The sequence below is a fragment of the Zea mays genome, chromosome 5, assembly GCF_902167145.1.
Source record: "Zea mays cultivar B73 chromosome 5, Zm-B73-REFERENCE-NAM-5.0, whole genome shotgun sequence".
NCBI lineage: Eukaryota > Viridiplantae > Streptophyta > Magnoliopsida > Poales > Poaceae > Zea > Zea mays.
In genome coordinates this window covers 46033044-46040815 of record NC_050100.1, presented here as the reverse complement: position 1 = coordinate 46040815, position 7772 = coordinate 46033044, and positions in this window count along the sequence as shown.

Genomic DNA, 7772 nt, shown 5'->3' with positions numbered 1-7772 from the left:
TATTGCAGAAGCAATCAACATCTGGTTCCAGTCCATGGCTCCTTATTGCCAAGATGAAGATTTCAACTTTAATCAAGGCTTTAGGAGTAAGCTGATTAAGATTTCAAACTTTTTTAAGACCTCAACTAGCATCTTATGCAAAGGAAAGTGCAACCCATCTTTCATAAAGCTTCTAAAAACCACCACCTCATCTCTCTCAGGAAGAGGAACATTGTTTTCACCTCCTACTCTCACTATAGATACATCATGAAAATACCTACCCTTAATGGCCTCAACATGCCCTTTCTTCAAGGTAGATTTCCCGAAGACCACGTGACTTGGCCTGCACGGCCGATCTTCAGCATCATCATTACCGCTATCAACATCAAAATCCTTGCTGTCTCCGGAATCTTCAGATAGTCCAACTAAAATCTCATTGGTTATTTTTCAACATTGGTTTTCTCCATAGCTTCGTAAAATCCAGCCAATGCAGCATCTTCACTCCTCTTATATTCGGCCATCTCAGCTCTAACTAAGCAAAGAACCAAAGCTAGAAATTGAATGCAATTGCAATAGCTTAGAAAAAACCAACGTAAGTCGGTGTCACAACAAATGTTTTATCATGACCCTCATATTTATATACAGAAAACCACTGCAAAGTGGCCCCCATGACTCAGAATGTTTCACTATTCTAGTGAAGGAAAGGTGTTTTTCGGACATTCGGCATAAGACCTTCGTTCATTTCACAGTCTGAGTTTGTTACAAAGAAACAAACTAATACTGTGAGGGGCTATTGTTGGGGGGCCTTCGTCTTTTGAAGGTCCTAAAAACACGTTTAATCTTTGATTGCCAAGTATTGCAGGAGCTTCGACATTAGAACACCTTCGATGCAGGACATTGGAGGGCGACGAAGCTAGCTTCGTCATAGCAACACATGGAGACAATGCAAGGAGAAGGAGCCATCCTAAATGCTGAAAGCAAAAGACAATGCTGCCCTTGTATTATTTGTAAATCTTGTGTGTAATCCTTGTGGGTGTAAATGTAATTTCGTACGAAGTTGTTTGATTCTCTATATATAGATGAACAGTGCCCTGAATAAATTACCTTTTTGAAGGGCTGGACAATTGCTGTGTGTAATCTTTTCTCTAAAGCACCTTCGCTCTAATTCATTCTATAGAGCTGAAGTTACGATTGTAAAATTCTTTATATGAAAGAGGAGAAATGTGATATAAATATATATGAGATGAGTTATCATGTTTTAACTCCTTTAGATTCCTTACAAATTTATTTATGTATGCAACTAAGTCAAGATTTACACGGCTAAGTCTTATCCTTCGTCTTCAAAGGGATAACCGCTTGAGGACGAATGTTGGTTATCTTTCTAATATTGTGTTGCCTTGTTTTTGATCGCGTACAACAATTGAGAACAAGTGACCAACATCGATTCCATAGTTTCCATCATCATCATGTTTCTCCACATTTAGTTGGTAAAAAATTAAAATTATGTCTAAATGAGGATTTGAACCATGGTTGTTAACTCCAAATTCACATTCACACTGAGCTAACCAACAAAACAAATATTTCTTTTTTATATTCTGTTGGGGGCCTTCCTCTTCCGAAGGTCCTCAAAAACATGACTAACCATTTGCTTCTAGCATAATGTTGACTATTACAGGAGCTTCGTCACAATCTAAGGTCTGTGATGGGAGCTTTCTCCTCCATCAAAGGTCTTCAAGACGAAGATATAGCCCGAAAATGATAACAATGAAATCTGAAGCTATAGCCGAAGAGTAACAGCTTTGGTTTAAAGTGCTGTCGAAGATCAATCATGTTGTTGAGCCAAAGAGGAAAAGACTAGCTAGTCCCTAATGATTTATGTTACAATTATGAATGAATGTTAAGGTCATAAATGTATTTTTACCCGGGCTGCGTCCCGTGCCTATAAAAAGGTGAACAGTACCCCCGTACTATTCACGCTGGATTGTAATCGCTCTTGCGTCAACACCTTCGAACAAGCCGAAGGTATCAATGTAGTATGAATCTTACTCATATTCTTGCAAGTGATGAAGGTGAATCCTTCATGACCTTCGTCTGAAGATCATCATATCCGAAAGGAGATGATGCCTCGGAGGACGAAGGTCCCTAATATTTAACAATTGTGTTGCCTTGTTCTTGATTCACAATATTTGAGAGCAAGAGACCAACATTGGCACCCACCTCCGGTGAACTCAAACGACCACCTTCGACAATAGTTCAAGAACTCACCTTCGTCATGCCACCGAAGAAGGCAATAGCGCCAGGGGCTGCCCTTGCACCGCTGGACATTAACCAAGAAGGGCTCTCTCTAAGAGAAGTCCAAAATCAGAAAAGGAAGGCCACCAGCCCAACACCACAGGAGGAGGAGCTAGACCAAGAGATCAGAGACCTAGAGGTCATCCACCAACAAGTGCAGAGAAATAGAGAGAAAATGCTTTGACTAGCTAAACTTCAGAAGAAGATTGACGAAGCCGCCGAAGAAATGTGCCATATCACGCAAGACGAGGAAGGACAAAGGCCACAACAGAGAGAGCTTCGGCAAGAAAGTCCAAGCTATGACGATGTATGGTATGATGATTTCCACCATGGTAACTTTGCTATTGATGATGCTTCTCCTCTAACAGCAGAATTGCATACTACCCCATGGCCACCATCCTACAAACCACCATAACTTCCCATGTATGATGGGCATTCTGATTCGAAGCAGTTCCTTATGAGCTACGAGGCGACCATATCATCATATGGTGGCAACACGGCTGTCATGGCAAAATCCTTTGTCATGGCAGTTAGGAGCGTGGCCCAGAAGTGGTATTCCTCCCTTCGCCCGAGAACAATCACGTCATGGCAGAAGCTGAAGGACATGCTGGTAACTAGTTTACAGATGAAGCCTGTAACCTCCCAAGCTCTGTTCCAGTGCACGCAGGACCATGAGGAATACTTGCAAGTGTGTGTCCTAAGGTTTATGCGTCTCAGATATCAGGCACCAACGGTGCCAAATGAGATTGTCATTGAAGCCATGATCAAGGGCTTTGACCAGGACCAACAACACAGTACTTTGCTAGAAAACCTCCGCAAACTTTGAAGAAGCTTTTGCAAAAGATGGACGAATATATCAGGGCTGACAACGACTTTCAGCAGAGAAGAGAAGAGGCCTACAGATACTCCAAGATGACTAGGGGCTTCGGAGGAAGGCTCCACCCTAGGCATGTCAGGACGATTCATAATTGTTGGTCACTTGTTCTCAAATGCTGTGAGTCAAGAACAAGGCAACATAATTGTTAACCATTAAGGACCTTCGTCCTTCGAAGCATTATCTCCTTGTGGGTATAATGCTTCTCAGACGAAGGTCAAGAAGGACATGCCTTCATCATATCAATACAAAGATAGGAATGCGAAGGAATAAGTATGATATTATATCTTAATAATTCATTTATTCTTGCATTCCATAAAACATATATGAATATCAACAATGTTAATATTACATTGAAACCTTTGGCTTGCTCGAAGGGGAGGATGCGAAAGAGTGAATACAATCCAGCGTGAACAGTACAGGGGTACTGTTCATCTATTTATAGGCACGAGGCGCAGTCTGGGTAAAATTACATACATGCCCTTGAACATTTATTTACAAGCAACTAAAACTAATAAGGTTCATCTAGTCCTTTTTCCTTCTCTGCTTGGTCTGGACCGAAGCTATTGAGCTTCGGCATTCTCCATTGTCACCACTACGCTGAGTCTTCGTCTTGAGGGGTTAAACCGAGGCTGAAGGTAGCTTTGACGAGCCTTTGTATCATTTTGCCGAAGGTGTTTTTGCCTTGAGGACCTTCGGCGGAGAAGAAGACCCCCAACAGTAGCCCCTTCGCGGTGCTAGATCATTTTTTCGTAATGAGCTCGATCCGCGAAAAACACAAAGGCTTCATAATGTCGAAGGTCCGAAAAACACCTTGCCTGAGCTTGTTATAAAAAACGATTAAAATATTCTGAGCGTTGAATGGTCCACCGCTCAGCCAGTGTAGGCGGTCTGGCGGTTCGCCTTCTTCCCCTGCAGCACTATATAACCAGATAGGTTGGTGATGAGTTACCACAACATTCATTGCCATTGCACTATTGTGCTGTTAAAATTTTTAACCAAAGCCGAAGCTTTCCGGATTGCTTTTTTCCAGACACACTCTTCGTCACTCGAAGTCAGCTTCATCTTAAAGAATCGTGATACTTGAGGTGGCTTGAGTAAGATCCACTGCTAGGGTATCTCATGAGGGAGATGATGCTGAAATGACAAAGACAACACCAATATTAGAAATGATGAGGCGATCGGGTCTAGTGGTACCGGAAGAAGCTGTTGCCGAAGGTGAAACTGTCGAAGCTGAGCAGACTGTAGTTGAGGACGAAAGTGATGATGAAATTGAAGAAGACAACATTATTTTGAGCCCATCGAAACTGAGTCATATTAAATTTGGAAAATCTACTGTGTCAGCAGAGGACCTGGTTATGATGAAGAAGTTGGGCTATTTTGGGGAAACTGAGAGTAAACTTATTCGTTTTGCTGGCGAGGAAGTGGTCCCAGAGCCGAAGGAGGATGAAGTTGTTGTTTTTAAAAGCTTCTTCAGGGTAGGGCTTCGGTTTCCTTTATATGATATAATAGGAGAGGTTTTGAAGAAGTTTGATATATATCTTCATCAGCTGACGCCAAATGCCATTGTTAGGCTGAGTGTTTTCATATGGGCTCTCCGAAGCCAGGGCATGAGTGCCAACGCCAAAAGTTTCTGTCAAGTGCACGAGTTGCACTATCAGACGAAGGTCAGGGCGAATGGCCTTCACAAAAACTTTGGATGCTATATTTTTGCGTACTGAAAGGACACCAAGGCCCTAGTAATTGGCTACCACACCAAGTGGCCGATCGGGTGGACAAATGAGTGGTTCTACGTAAAAGCTGATGAGAAGAAGATGGAAAAATTGATGACTATGGTTATGAGTCCTATGAGATTAAGCTTCGGTATGACAAGGCCATTGTGCCATATGCAACTCGGCTCCCCATGCTAGCTTGCATAGGTAGAATTCAGAGTGGTGGCTACTGAAATTAGCGCCAGAGATTTAGTACAGGAATACCTGTTGAACAAGACCTTTCCGACCTCTAGCGGTTGGGGGATGCCGAAGAAGAAAGAAGGGGGAAAGAAATATGAGCTTGTTCGACTCCCCTACCGTTTCAAGTTTGAGAAGCAATTCAAGAAACCATGCACTGAATGGCTAGAGATGATTGAAACTATGTGCAATGAGATTCTTGGCAATTACACGAAGAAAGAGGATGAATTAATGACTTCTGCCTTCGGCACCCGGCCGAAACGAAGGCTTAATCGGGTAATGGATGCACTGAACTTCGAGTATCCAGATTATGAGAGACTTGACGAAGGGACCAAGGGAGCGAAAAGAAAAAGAGTTGTCAGCATTCTAAGCAGGCAAGGTGCCCGGTCCTTGAAGGCGGACGAACAGACTCTAAAGAAAGTGAAAGCAGCGCCAGAGCCAAAGGCACCAGGCCCTAAGAAAAGGAAACTTGATGAGATGCCTTCTGCCGAATCGAAGGTAGATGAAGCGCCGAAGAAAACCTTGAGCCCTTCGTCGCCTACTGCTGTCGAGGTGTTAGAAATTTTGAAGGTAATGACTGAATCCCCAGCATTCAAGCTGATAAGTCCTCTGAGATTGGAACTGACCAAACTTTTACAGAAGAAGGAAGTGCCTTCGGCTACGGAGGAGAAGGTTGGAGGTCAAAAGAAACGATGGATTGTGAATGTAATGCAAGCGATTGAGCAAACATCGCCTTCAGCTTCGTTGGTGAAAGCAGCAATTCCTGCCGACACTGAAGATGCTGGCGGAGCCGAAGTTGAAGAGTCCGCAACCACAATGTTAGAAATTGATGAACTTATATTAGATGTGGTTGCGGAGAAGACAGATGTGGATGCGGAGAAAAGAATGGCCGAAGTGCCTGATAAAGGAAACAAAGTTGAGGATACCCCTTCGGAAGAGAAAGATTTTGACCTTCGGCACCTGGGTGGACAAGAACTTTCTGAGGAAGATAAGTCAGAATTAAAAGAATTTGTTATGTCTTGTGGTTACCAACCGGGGTCCATGCTCTTCGTTGGGTCGATGAAGAAATCTTGGGATGCATTCGCGACCGCGCCAGGGCGAAGATTGTAGGCACCTTATCCAAGAGTGCTGGATTCTTGAAGTTGGAGACTGACATTAGCTGCTACAGGCGGCAACATATTGTCGGTAGTTTGTTTTATTCCAATTTCAAGGTGAGGTTTTTCTCTAAACTATTTTATATTACCTTCGTAGCGGTTTGAGTATTCTAATCTTAACTTGTTTTGCAGAGTATGTTATTAAGCAAAGCCTTAAAAATGCAGCAGGATGCCGAAGATAGAAAAAATAAAGTTATTATTGAAGGCTTAGAAGATAAAATTAAGAAACTTGAAGATTCTTTAAAAGAAAAAGACAACCTGCTGCATTCAGCCGAAGGCTCCCTTGCGGAAACGTGGTCTCAGAATGATAAGCTGAGCAGAGAGCTAGACGAAGCTCGAGCAACCTTGAACGATAGATCAGAGCGCTTGAACCGCGAAATGAAGGAACTGAAACCAAAGGTCGAAGCCGAAGCTGAAAAGAATGCGAAGCTAAGTGAAACTGTTAAGGACCTTCAGGATAAATGCTCCAGCTTTGCCACCCGATGTATTAATCGATTGAAGGGGATATTTAACTCAGTCGGAGCCACTTCTGAAGAAATCGTCCCTTCTATCAAAGATATCCCCGGGGCCTTCGAGTATATCGAGAATGAAGTTGAGGCCCTTGACAAAGTTATAACTGGGCACGAAGTTTTCTGTGCTCTGGTTGCTTCACGCGGCACACCTGCAATATTCTTGAAGGCCGGGTGCAATCACGCGAGAGCTGTCAACAAGCCGAACTTCAATCTTTCATCATCGGATTTGGTTGACTTTCTAACCAACCGAGGCCCGAAGCATAGGAAACAGATTTATTACCCAAATTTGGGCAAAGGGCGATCGTGAATTGGCCGGCGATGAAGCACGAAAGCTGCTTAACTCAGTATGAAACTTTACCTTTGTCCTTTTACCTTGATTTTTCCTTATTAAATTTCTGATTATCTTATACCTTTTTTTCAACAGAATGAAGGCACCGAAGGTCGCTAAGCCAAAGCTTGTTCTGAAACACTGAAGACCCTAGATCTCCTTTTGTATTTATCTGTAGAAAGACTTAGGAACTCTTTGTATCATATGGCAAGAAATTGTAATTGACAGTTGAACCAATCATTGTAAATATTTGTTAATACCTTGTAATACCATTTTACCTTTCACTCATGTGTGGATTTCTTTGTTGTGGACGAAACCAATGCTTGTAGTCTTTTGAGCCGAAGGCGAAAAACACCTTCCCTTCTTTTCGTTCGCATCAAAGCATTTTTCATTGAAGACAAAGCATCTTCGTATACAACTAAGCATTTTCTCATCAAGGACAGGCATTTCCAGTTTTTCCTGGCAATGTCTATGCTTTATGCCATGATGATGAGCCTACGAATGTCTAATGTATGTTCATATGAATGCAAAGGACGATGTGATGAAATATGCAAATGCATGCCAAAAACACACCCAGACTCTACATCCTCTTAGGAACAACTTTTGAGTCTCTTCCACTTTTACTTAGGTGGTATTTAAGATCTACATTCCCTTGGGAACGACTTTGGAGCTTCTTCACCTTTT